Here is a 13,220-nt window from a genome sequence, read left to right on the forward strand (position 1 = left end):
GAATGCCGTCCTCCACAGAATGGGAATCTAGAGACAATCTAGAGAGAAGCCTCTGATTCAGAAACAGAAACGAGTGGAGTGGCCATTCCCCGCAGAAGGAGGAGCTGCCCTGCCTTCCTACAGCGGCGTCGTGCATAGAGACCAAGGGGAACCAAGCAATGCCGACAGTCACGCTCTGAGGGAACCCGGATGCCACCGCAGACCACACGGTGTGTGATAAACTCCCACAGCACGTTCTGTGCAAACTTGTGGAGACACGGCTCACACTGCTGGTAGCGGCAGAGAGGGGGATGCTGAGCACGTGGGGCCGCCAGAGGTTCGTGTTCTCTGCATCTTGATCTGGCTCACAGCTCCTGGAGTGCGTTTCTCCCCGAGGGGTTACGGACCATCACACACACGATTTGTGCATTCCGCTGCTTGTAAACGGTGACTCGCCAAAAACGCACGCGTGCAGAAACTATAAAATGAGATGAAGAGGAGGAAAGCACATATCTCGGTGATCGGTCTTCATGTGAATACAGGGCAGCGTCCGGTCCAGAGACAGGGCACTCGGGGGAGGTTAACGTACTGAGCCCGGCCCTGCTCCTCGGGTCCAAAAGTCACGTCTAACACTAGGCGGGAAGAAAGGTGAGAAAGACAGGTGTGCGCCAGCTTGCGGAAGGCCGGCATAAAGCGGGAAGGCCGTGCCAGAAGCAGCAGAAGCAGAGTCACGCTCACGACATTCTGAAAGCCAAGGACGAAATAAGCAAGAGTTCGTCACCAAAGTGCATTCCATAAACAGTCAGTTCCCTGGAAAAACCCGGCAACAATGAAAGAAACACAAGGCTAAATAAGGCCAGGTCTAGTGTTATTAAAAAGATAATCCCTGGGGTGTGTCTTTGCACAGAACTTGTTCTTGGCGGGGTGAGGGGGGAGGGATTAAAGTGTCCGAAAGCCGCTCATGTAAATAGAACAATCTCAGGTAAAAATGCAACCGAACCATTTCCACAATGACCATAAATACGAGCATAACTACAGTTGGGACATTTAAATCAGAACAGTCTGTTGAGCGACTCAGAGTTCTTTGCTGCTACCGGTCGTTCCCGGGACAACGTCTGAAGTCTGCTGCGGCGTACGCCATGGTGTTGTTTTCCTGTCCTTCCTTCGTGCGGCAGGTGGAATTGCCTTAGCAAGCTACTCCGAGGATTTGTGTGTCTTTTTCTACAAAACAGAGGAAGAAGGAGAACGCGCAACAAGGAGAGAGAACGTGTACAGCAGTGTGGCCGGGGCAGGAGATGTCCGGTTCCCAGAGGATGCGTACTTGCTGTGTCATGGCCGTATTGGAGAACAGAGGAAGTTTGCTCCCTGCGTAGGATGACAAGCATCTTCGCAGTGTTCCCGTGGAGGTCATGTCAAGTGCAGACACGCTCCCCGTGAAACATTCCTTCCTGCGGGGCCTGGACCATTCCGGCAGCAGACGCTCACCTGGGGAAGGAATCTGGACACCGCCAGGTTCCAAGTCCTGATGCCTTCACGCACACGGAGTCTGTACAAACGCTCTTGGTAGCCACACCTCCATGTCAAAAGTTCAAGGTCCTTCCAGGAGGGAAGGCATTCCTAGGTTTGGTCGGTCCTTAAACCTCCCCATGCCGGACGTGTTTCAGGAGAGTGAGAATGAGGAGCGGCAGAAAGGTTTGACCTCTCAGAACCTTCCCTTTGTGCGCCCTGAATACCAAGCACCGCTCAGTCTCACGTCTACAAACAAGGGCTTCTGGAATGCAGTCCGCCTGCCGGGATGACTGTTCACAAGGTATGTGAGAACTTGCACCTGCGAACGAGTACTTTCTTTGGATGCGTGGATTCCAACAACGTAATCATGGCTCCAAGCACTCTTGAAAGCTTTTTTGTTTATTTTTTGAATTGGTGTCAGAGCCACCTTAGGGGTCCTCTGCTGGGAAAGATGGGCTGATCGTCATTGGAAAGATTTGTTCCAGAGACTGTTGGAAATAAGTAAGTCCCAGAGAATTTCACAGGCAGTATGTCAGATGAGAGAACTATTATTTTCTGTGCTCTGCAAATGAAGAAAAAGACACTCTAAGTGGTCAAACATTCAAATTGAAATATTCCAGTTTCTCCTTTTCTGTTAACAAAATATCATCAAATACAATCGCTTTATGGACAAATTCAAATACAGTCGCTTTGTGGACAAATCCATCTTGCTGTGAAGTTAGCTACAGCTCTCTTGTGCCAGGTTTGCCTGAAAACATTAGGACTTCCACTGTTGGGATCGTCAAACGACTATGTCTCGTAAATTTGGGTAATAAGAATATTTCAGTATAATTGTCTTGTTGATAACCAGGTATAATCTATTCAAAAATTAATTACTGCCTTAAGCTTTATGAAATTATGCTTTATGAAAGCATAAAATGAGTGAAGAGAAAGTGAAAACATTCTGCCTAGGGTTGCTGGATGATTTTGAGGGAATATTCTTATCTAAAATATTCACCTCCGTTAAGGTTTGCATCTTAAGAATTTAAAGAAATCATTGTCATAGTTTCATGGGAACCTCAAGTGGGTGAATTTAAAAATGATCGCGAAAGGGGGCACCTGGGTGGCTCAGTCGGTGAAGCGTCTGCCTTTGGCTCTGGTCATGATCCCAGGGTCCCAGGATCGAGCCCCCACCTCAGGCTTCCTGCTGAGTGGGGATCCTGCTTCTCCCTCTGCCTGCTGCTGCCCCTGCGTGTGCTCTTGCTCTCTGGCAAATAAATAAAATCTTAAAAAAAAATTTTTTTTTAATCAATTAAAATGATCAGGAAATAGCCACAAGAAATCTGGCCATTTTCTCTTGGGATAGCCTTCTTTGGTTGGTGGTGGAGCAGGGAAACACGTTTCGGAATGCTCTGACTGGTCATTCAGAGGTCTCCTAGCGCTGGACACCGTATTCCCTTGATGCAGCGGTCAGCGGTAGTGACGGTGGCCCTGGCTCGCACACCCTAGGGAACGGCTGAAATGACTCAGCCTTCAGGGAATGTTCAGAAGAGATTGTAGGACGCACGAGCTCTTGCCAAGAAGCAAACATCCCAGTCTCGGGAACCAGTGCTTTCTTAATGCTAAACTTACCGTGGCTCTGCAGTGCCGTGAGAGACATTCTCTTTAACCATGAGACAATAAATCATGTTTTTATGTGATGGATCAACCTTGTCCACTGATAATGCCAGCCACTTGTCATGGAACCTGCATACGAACGCCCCTTGTCTGAACGTGGGATTCGGCCGGTCCTTGGGGCACTCTCAGAACTCGTGCTTCCTTCATCTTCAGAGCCGCTGTGGGTTGGTTGGGACCGGGTTACGCAGATCCTAGGTGATGAAGCTGGACTTGATTTCTTCTTTTCGTGGCTCTGCCGTTGGAGGGCTCCCACTCTTCCTGAAGGGACTGGCCAGCAGTTCATGCCAGGGGGAAATCTCGGATAAAGGAGAGACTCAGGATGCGGTGGTGGAGGTGCTGGGGAGGGGCCCTGACGGGGGACAGGCGCGCTCGGTTTCCCGTCCTGTGTGCCTTCGTCAATAATTTCCGTTTCCCTTGGCTCCTCAGGTTTCTGTCTACAAAAACACGTTTTCCCCCATCTTCCACCCAGTGTAGGAGGGGGCAGTGGATCCTTCTCACCCTTGTCATTCCTTAGTAGGATGCACAGTCGGACCCAAGACACAGAACCCGGTCTTGGCCCGTGAATAACTGCCTCGGAAGCAGGGCTGCCTCCCTGTCTCGTCACGTTCACACGTCTCTCCCGCTGGCTTTCAGAAGGCGCCGCGTGGTGTAGGTTAAAACAACTTGCGAACTCCCCAAACGGGAGGGAAAACGAAACCCAGAAAAGTGCAGGATAAGAAGATGCTCTGCAGAAGAATTCCTTTCCCGATAATTACGACTGTTTATTTTCCTCCGGGAAGTGCCTTTCAGTTTAAAAATCAGTTTTTAAACTGTTGCTGGTTCTGTGATGTGAAAGGGTTGGAAAGGTTGCGTCCCGCTTGAAGCTTGTATCATCCGACAGTTATTGCATTGAGGACTTGGAATTCCGAACGGAACGTGCACGCCTATAATCTGTTTCCTCATCAGATGTCTGCTCTGGAAATCTTTACTGTCATAGTATTTTTCCTAATTCTGTGGTCTTCCGAGGAAGTTTTAATACCAGCAAATACCTTTCAGATCATTAACATAATTCCAAAAATAGCAATTGACAGTCTCATTTGTGATGGCAGAGGCAGGAGGTAATGAGTCACAAAAAAGAAAAAAAGGATTCAATTTACTTGACACCATATGGAATGATCGAGTCAATTTAATTTTGTATTAGTTTTCTTCATGAAATTCCAAATTCGCAGTGCTTTTGAGACATTATTTTATGTTCCATTTTAAGTCATACTTAATTTCAGAGAGCTTTAAGGTTAAATAGAAGCCGTATTACCCTGTTTCCTCTTTTACTATAAAACGGTATTCTGTAAGAAAGACTTACAAAGATAGGAAGTCCCTTGTTTTATGTACATTCCAAAAAAGGGACATGGAATAATCTATTTTATAGCTCCTTCAAAGAGGTTAAGGGAAAGTCACAAAGATTAAAAAATAACTTTTATCTTTGGGGCACCTGGGTGACGCAGTCCTTGAAGCATTCGCCTTTGGCTCAGGTCGTGATCCCAGGGTCCCGAGATCAAGTCCCGGGTCAGGCTCCCTGCTCAGCGGGGAGCCTGCTTCTCCCTTTCCTACTTCCCCTGCTTGTGTTTCCTCTTTCACTGTCAAAGAAATAAATAAAATCTTAAAAAAAGAGTCCCTTTTATTTTTGGATCAGTTGATATGCGAACATTTGTTCACCTCGTGCTAGTTTCCATTTGTAAAAGAGGATTTCTTTTTAAATTCTACTGATGAGAGAAGGTAAGTTTCTTCTGACCTCTTTGTGTGCAAGGACAGTGGCACTTGACCCTTAAAGAATGCAGAAGTTGTTGTTCGGATCCCCTGTGCCGCTGAAAATCTACAGATAACTTTTGACTCTCTGAAAGCTTTCCTAATAGCCTACGGTGGATGGGAATCTGACCCATAACATAAACAGCAGATTAGTACATTGTTTTTTTAGAGATTTTATTTAACTGAGAGAGACACGGTGAGAGAAGGAACACAAGCAGGGGGAGAGGGAGAAGCGGGGCTCCCGCCAAGCAGGGAGCCCCACTGTGGGACTCGAACCCAGGACCCTGGGATCATGACCTGAACGGAGGCAGATGCTTAATGACTGAGGCACGCAGGCGCCCCAGATTATTGCATTTTTTTAAATGATATATGTATATTATATGCTGCATTCTTATAATAAAGTAACCTAAAAACGGTATGATTAAGAAATTCATAAGGTAGAGGAAATATATTTACAGCACTGTCTGATATTTATCAAAAAAACCAACACACCAGTGCTCTAAAATGACAGCATTTTGAATTACCAGGAAACCTAAACCCCAACAAAAATCTGTGATTTTATTGTGGAAAATTTGCATTTTAATAGAATTTTCATAGTCTGTCTTGACTGTAGAAACACTAGGTATTTTAAAATGAGTCAATTTTTGCCTAACAATTTTCTTGACCTGAAAATATAGTAAGACTTTAAAGACACACCCTAGGAAAGGGGAATCCTAGTAACTTAACAGGCTTTCATTTATTTCCCAAAGATAGAGAAAACATATACTTTGTGACAATCTGTTCCTTCCAGCGAGAAATACAAACTAAATGAAATACAAACATTTATATGGCAAAACTAAGTGTGTGTGTGTCATGTTTGGGGGGGTGTGTGTGTGTGTTACATATATTTTTGATACTAGGGTTATGACTTTGGTAAGTGCCTCAAAACTCTGCCAAAACAACCAAAGCACAATATTGCTTGATTTCACGGTTCGTGCATCTGCTCTGTGTCCATGCAGAAATCTCTATGTGGGTATTATTATCTGCTTTATGTATACTTGCCAAAACGGGGAAAGAACCGAGACGCCCCTCGGTAGCTGAATGGATGAACTGATACATTCAGACAATGCAATGTTATTTAGCACTAAGAGGAGATGAGCTACCAAGCCGTGAACACATCGGGAGAAAACTCCAGTGACTGTTATAGGTGAAGAAGGGCAGTGTAAAAAGCCCGCATACTGTATGTCTCCAGCTCTGTGTTGTGTAGGAGACGATGGACAGGATCAGTAGTAGCCCGGCAGTGCGGGCAGGGAAGGATGGACAGGCAGCACACAGAGGGTCACCCGGGTCATGAAACCATTCCGTATGATGCCGCCATGGTGTTCTACCCTTGTCCCAACCCACAGAGTGTGCAGCAGCAGGAGAGCACCTCAGGGTCCCTGTGGACTTTGGGGACGATGATGTGTCCGTGAAGGTCTAAAGACACATCATGAAGGTGTTTTGCAGGGGTGTTGCTACCAGGACTGGCTACGCGTGAGTTGGGGCGGGCACGTATGGGAATTCTCTGTTCCTCATGCTCATTTGTCAGGAACCTAAGACGGCTCTAAAAACTGAAGTCTATCAAATAGAGAAATAATAATATTTTTCGAAAGTGAGTTCTAATAAGCTCATCAGGCGAAAGAGGCAGCATTGGTGCTTGGGAATCGCTCGGGGTCATGTGCACGAAAAGAACGATTTTGCATCACAGACACTCCTCTGACCACACCGACTTTGGTTGCCCGTCTAGTGTAGCCCAGCACGCAATCTGCTTTAGAAATGCTCTGTTACTGAGTCCTGGGGTATACAGTTCGATAGATGTTCCTTCCTACCAACACACAGTCCTATTTTCTCACTTCCCAGGGGTGAGTGAGCTGTGTAAAAGCTGTTCTGTGTCCTGTTAGGTCGGTTACTCACTCGTCCATCTGTCTCGGTGGTTGAGTCATTCACATCATAGTAAGTATACGCAAGTGCTGTAGACATTGAAGAAGACTTCTGCGTGGTGTCTGCTTTCTCCGTGGCTGTTGGGTGGTTCGCCCATGCCACGCATTGTCAGCAGAACCAATATCATCACCGATGGGGTACGAGTCTGTTCTTGTGGGTAAAAAAAAAAAAAAAATTCTCACTCTTTTATATGTAAAATCCAGGTGTACCTAATACATAAATAAATATACAGACTATCGGAGGGGTTAAAATTCCATTGGGGATGGCAAGTAGAGAAAAGAATGCCTAGCAGGGATCCTTAGGAAAGTGATGGTGAAAAGAAGTTGAAGCAGCAGCAACTTATGCCCTCTACCTAGAACGAAATGGCCCCGCCAAAAAGATCTACGTTGAATCAGCCAGGGGGACCACCGTGATTCTTCCAAATACCATTGTCCTCAGTGATTTTCTTTGCTTAATAGAACCGACCATGGAGCCCTATGCTGATTTGGATAATTAATCGTGTTCTCATGAGTTTAACCCTCCTCCAAATGTCACTGACTTGCCTCAAAACAAGTTCATGGAAGGAAATTCAGACACTGTACAACCACAGGACAGGAAGCGGGAGAGGTTTTCTGGCTTCGTGCGCATGATCATTCCATGGCCCGTTTTGAGATGATACCTGTAGTGTTACTGAGTTGCTTCGGGGCTGGGCATGAGCCGGACGCCATTGGCCGTGTTATTTGGAAGCACCCAGCTTCCAAACCAAAGTGCTCCATGGCACACTGAAGGAAAAAATTGCTTGTTACAAGCATTTTTCTTGAACCAACACGATCTGTTTGAAGCTTGACATCCTTGAATGAAGTGCATCTTTATTTGTTGACTTTGTTCTTTAAGTGTGTGGACTGTACTTTAGTTAAAGTCTCCATTTTCCCGTTTTAGTATTTTCCCACTTCCCTTGCATACCGCTCACTCGGTAGATTGTGGTTGGGTTGACTACGAAAAACCCATTAGCCGCAGCTCCCTCTGGCCGTGTTACTAACTCCATGCTATAAAACGATTGATTTTTCCCTTAACTAATGCTGTCTTCAGTCAGATCCGTGTCGGCACCGATACATGATTTGAGACGTTGCAGGAGTCTGGTGTCTTCAGCAGGTGCCGTCACTCGTGCCGGACTGACGGACTGGACACGCTGTCCGTGGCTGGGCTCCGCTCCCATCTCGGCCTGTCCGAGACCAGTGAGCCTGCGGCTCCGCACCTTTCTACCCTTGTGCAGCCGCGGGGCTGGCGGTCACAGAGCCGGAGCCGATACCAAACAATTTCTGTGAGAGTAAACAAGATGTGTCCATAGCTTTACCGAGTAATTTCTGTGAAAGGAAAGGAGACATACCCACATCTTTTTGAAAACCTTACAGATGAGATGCATTTTTTTCCACTTGGAAATACATGCAGTGTCCTGTTGTGTCAGGTGTGCAGTGTAGCGCTTGGGCAGTTCTCCACGTGACTCGGAGCTCCTCACGGTAAGTATCCTCTTAATCTCTGGCACCTGCGCCCCCTCCTTCCTCACCCCGCTCCCGGCTGGTGCCACCAGTTTGTTCCCTATAGCGAAGCGTCTGATTTCCCGTGTATTCCTTTTCATGTTTATGACCGTCTTACGTCTCCGTTTTGTGTTTATTTCTCATGCATGTTGATTATTAGGCGTCTTTCCTCCTAGTGGGTGTTGTTTCTTAAATTCCACGTGAGTGAAATCAGACGGTATTTATATTTGTCTGACGTCAGTCACTTACCGTGATACTCCTTAGGCCCATCCGTGTCATTGCAGATGGTGAGAGTTCTTTCTTCTGGACGGCTGCGTAGTAGTATTCCACTGCGTGTGTGCGTGTCTGTGTGTGTGTGTGCCCCCTCTTCTCTGTCCATTCACAGTCGGTGCACACTCAGGCCCTTTCCGTATGGTCGCTAGTATAGACAGTGCTGCTATAAACATAGGGCTGCATGTGTCCTTTCAAATCAGTGTTTTTGGATTCTTTGCATTAATATGCAGTATTCACTGCAGTGGTAGATGATAGCATGGCTCTATTTTTATTTTTTGGAGGAACCTCTAATACTGTTTTCCACAGTGGCTGCACCGGTTTGCTTTCCCACCAACAGGGCACGAGGGTTCCTTTTTCTGCACATTCTGGCCAACACGTCTTGTTTTTACTTTAGCCATTCGAACAGGTGTGAGATAATATCTCACGAGGTTTTGATTTGCATTTCCCTGATGATGAGCGATACTGAGCTCTTTCTCATGTGTGTGTTGGCCATCTGTATATCTTCTTTGCAGAAATGTCTGTTCAGGTCCTTTTCCTATTTTTATATGTTACTTTTATTAACATTTAATGTATTATTTGCCCCAGGGGTACAGGTCTGAATCCTCAGGCTGACACTCTCTTTTACCTATTTTTAACTGAATTACTTGGGATTTTTTGTGTGTTCAGTAATATAAGTTCTTTGGATGTCTCGGATACTGTTTATCAGATATGTCATTTGCAAATATCTCCTATGCTGTGAGTTGTGTTATAGTTCTGCTGATCATTTCCTTTGCTGTGCAGAAGCTTTTTCTTTTCATACAGTCCCCGTAGTTTATTTTGGGTTTTGTCTCCCTTGCCTCAGGAGACGTCTCTAGAAAAATGTTGCAGCAGCTGATGTCAGAGAAATTACTGCCTGGGCTCTCTTGTAGAATTTTTATTGTTTCAGGTTTCACATTATTTTTGTGTATGGTGTGAGAAAGTAGCCCAGGTTCCTTCTTCTGTGTGTACCTGTCCGATTTTCCCCAATATCGTTTGTTGAAAGGACTTTTTTACATGTCCATGCTGACTTTGTTGTGTATGAAGTGACCATATAATTGTAGGTTACTTTCTGGACACTCCGTTCTGTTCTGTTGATGTGTGTATCTGCTTTTGTATCCTACTGTTTCTGATCGCTACTGCTTTGTAGTATATCTTGAAATTGTGGATGATGATACCTCCAGTTTTGTTCCTGTTTTTCAAGATGGCCTTGGCTATTCAGGGATTGCGTTAAATCTGGACATTGCTTTGGGTAGCATGAACATTTTACTCTCTGTTCTTTAATCCGTGAGCACGGAATGTCTTTCCATTTGTGCCATCTTCAAGTTCTTTCATCAGTATCGTAAAGTTTTTAGAGTAGAGGCCTTTCATCTGCTTGGTTACATTTACGCTTAGGTGTCTTTTTATTTTTGGTGTAATTGTAAATGATGATATTTTTTTCATTTCTCTTTCTGCTACTTCATTGTTGGTGTGTAGAAATGGAAGAAAAATTCTGTATATGGATTTTGTATCCTACAACATTATGAATTCATTGATCAATTCTTAGAGTTGTTTGGTGGAGTCTTTAGGACTCTCTATATGGAGTATTGTGTAATCTGCAAATAGTGAAAGTTTTACTTCTTCCGTACCAACTTGGATGTCTTTTATGTATTTCTCTTCTGATTTCTGTGGCTAGGACTTAAGTTCTTTGCTGAATAAAAGTGGTGGGACATCCTTGTCCTGTTCCTGATCTTTGGGACAAGCCCAGTTTTTAATTATTGAGTATGATGTTAGTTGTGGGTTTTTCATATGTGGCCTTTAATATGTTGAGGTGTGTTCTCTCTAAACCAATTTTGTTGAGGTCTTTATCATAAACAGATGTTGTACTTGGTGAAATGCTTTTTGCACATTTATTTAAATGATTGTATGGTTTGTATCCTTTTTCTTGCTTATGTGATGTATCATGTTCATCGATTTGCAAATATTGAACCACCCTTGCATGACAAGAGTAAATCCCACTTGATTGTGGTGAATGATTTTTTTTTTTTTTTTTTTTTTTAAATCTGTGTTGCATTCAGTTTGCTAGTATTTTGTTGGGAATTTCTGCAGGACCCCTTTTTTGTAATGCCTTGTTCTGGTTTGGGTTTCATAGTCGTGCCTGGCCTCATAGAATGTATTTGGAAGTTTTACTTCCTCTTCTATTCTTTGGAATAGTTTGAGAAGAATAATTATCAGCTCTTCCTTAAGTATTTGGTAAAATTTACCTATAAAGCCATGTGGTCCTCGAGTTTTATTTGTTGGGAGTTTTTAATTTCTTTTTTTTTTTTTTTAAGATTTTATTTATTTGACAGGGAGAGCATGAGCAAGAGAGCAGAAGTAGGGGGAGCAGCAGAGGGAAAGGGAGAAGCAGACTCCCCGCTGATCAGACAGCCCAATGCAGGGCTCAATCCCAGAACCCTGGAATCATGACCCGAGCTGAAGGCAGCTGCTTAACCAACGGAGCCACCCACGTGCCCCTGGAAGTTATTAATTTTATTGCTCCTAAGTGTCCTGTTCAAATTTTCTATTTCTTCCTGATTCCATTTTGGTAGCTTATATGTTTTTAGGAATTTTTCCCATTTCTTTCAGGTTGTCCCGTTTATTGGCGTGTAATTTTTCATAATATTCTCTGATAATCCTATGTATTTCTGTGGTGGGGGTGGTTAATTCTCCTCTTTCATTTCTGATTTTATTTGAGTTCTCTCTCTCTCTCTCTCTCTCTCTCTCTCATGGCTTTGTAGAGGTTTATCAATTTTGTTTCTCTTGTCAAAGATCCAGCTCCTGGTTCCTTTGATCTGGTCTATTGGGTTTTCTGTTTTGTTTGTTTGTTTATTTATATATTTCTTAGTTTCTATTTCATGTCTTTTTGCTCTGTTTTATTTACTTCCTTCTACTGGTTTTGGGTTTTGTTTTGTTTGTTTGTTTGTTTAAGATTTTATTTATTTATTTGACAGAGAGAGAATACAAGTAGGCGGGGGGTGGGTTGGGAAGCAGGCTCCCCGCTGAGCAGAGAGCCCGATGCGGGACTTGATTCCAGGATCCTGAGATCATGACCTGATCCAAGGGCTGAGGCTTTAACCCACTGAGCCACGCAGGCCCCCCTTTTTTTGTTTTGGGGGTTTTTTTTTTGGTTCATCTTTTCCTGGCTCCTTTAGATGTAAGCTTAGCTTGTTTATGTGAACTTTTTCTTCTTGAAGTAGGCTTGTATTGCTCTAAAACTCCCTCTTAGAACAGTTTTGCTCTATCCCACAGATTTTGGCCAGTATTTTCGTTTTCATTTGTCTTCATTTGATTTTTTAATTTCATCTTTGATTTCTTTATTGGCCATTCGTGTTTAGTGGTGTATTACTAAACTCCATGGATTTGTGTTCTTTCCAGATTCTTTTCTTGGAGCTGATTTCTAATAGCGTAGGGTTGTGGTTGGAGAAGGTTGGTGCTATGACTTTGGTCTTTCTGAATTTGTTGAGGCTTGCTTTGTGGCCTCACATTGGGTTTGTATATGGCATCTTATTTATATAGCAGTCTATATTACGTTGGTGGTCACTAAATTTTTACTCTCTTCCCTCCCACATTATAGGCATATGGTGTAAAACCTTACATCCTTTATTTTGTCAATCCCTTGACTGATTTTTTTTAAAGAGATACTTTGTATCTCTTTTTTAAAAGAGATACTTTTAAAGAGAGCTGCTTTTTTGATTCCTTCTTTTCTTATTTCTGCTTATGGTCTTTCATTTCCACTCAGAGAATCCCCTTTAACATTCCTAGTGAGTCTGGTTTTGTGGTGATGAATTCCTTTAACTTATGTTTGCCTGGAAAACTCTCCTTCTGTTTTGAATGAAAGCTTTGCTGGGTAGAGAATTCTTGGCTGTAGGTTTTTTGCCTTCAGCACTTTGAATATATCATGCCAATTTCTTCTGGCCTGCCAAGTTTCTTCTGAAAAATCAGCTAATAGCCTTGTGCGTTTTCCTAATATGTAACTCTCTTCTCTTGGTGCTTTTAAAATTCTCTCTTTGTCACTGCCTGTTGCCATTTTAATTACTGTGCATCTTGGTGTGGTCCTCCCAGGGGCTGACTGTGTTGGGAGCTTTCTGTACCTCCTGGATCTGGATTTCTGTTTCCTTCCGCAGACTAGGGAAGTTTTCAGCTGTTATTTCTTTAAATAAATTCTCTGCACACTCTTCTCTCTTTTCTCTTTCTGGGATTCCTATAATACAAATGTTATTAGACTTGATGGTGTCACTGAGTTCCCTAAGTCTATTTTCATTTTTGTAATTCTTATTTAGTTCTCTGGCTGTGTTCATCGCTTTCCATTATTCTGTCCTCTAGGTCACTGATTCCTTCCTCTGATTTCTCAAGCCTACTATTCATTTCCTCTATTGTATTTTTAATTTCTGTTAATGATGTCTTCATCTCTGATTATTACTTATATTTTCTACTTCGCTGTTGAGGGTCCTACCGACATCCTCCACTCTTCTCTTAAGTCCAGTGAGTATCTTAAGTCCAGTGAGTATCAAA

General features: G+C 43.6%; 1 long non-coding RNA gene across 1 annotated transcript; it reads left to right on the forward strand.

Moving 5' to 3' along the window:
- Positions 1-922: 922 nt before the first annotated feature.
- LOC131821355 (uncharacterized) lies at positions 923-5,761 on the forward strand. The gene is made up of 2 exons (XR_009349888.1): positions 923-2,296; positions 3,571-5,761. It is a non-coding gene; the product is annotated as an uncharacterized LOC131821355 (long non-coding RNA).
- The last annotated feature ends 7,459 nt before the right edge of the window (positions 5,762-13,220 follow it).

The sequence above is a fragment of the Mustela lutreola genome, chromosome X, assembly GCF_030435805.1.
Source record: "Mustela lutreola isolate mMusLut2 chromosome X, mMusLut2.pri, whole genome shotgun sequence".
NCBI classification, from domain to species: Eukaryota; Metazoa; Chordata; class Mammalia; order Carnivora; family Mustelidae; genus Mustela; species Mustela lutreola.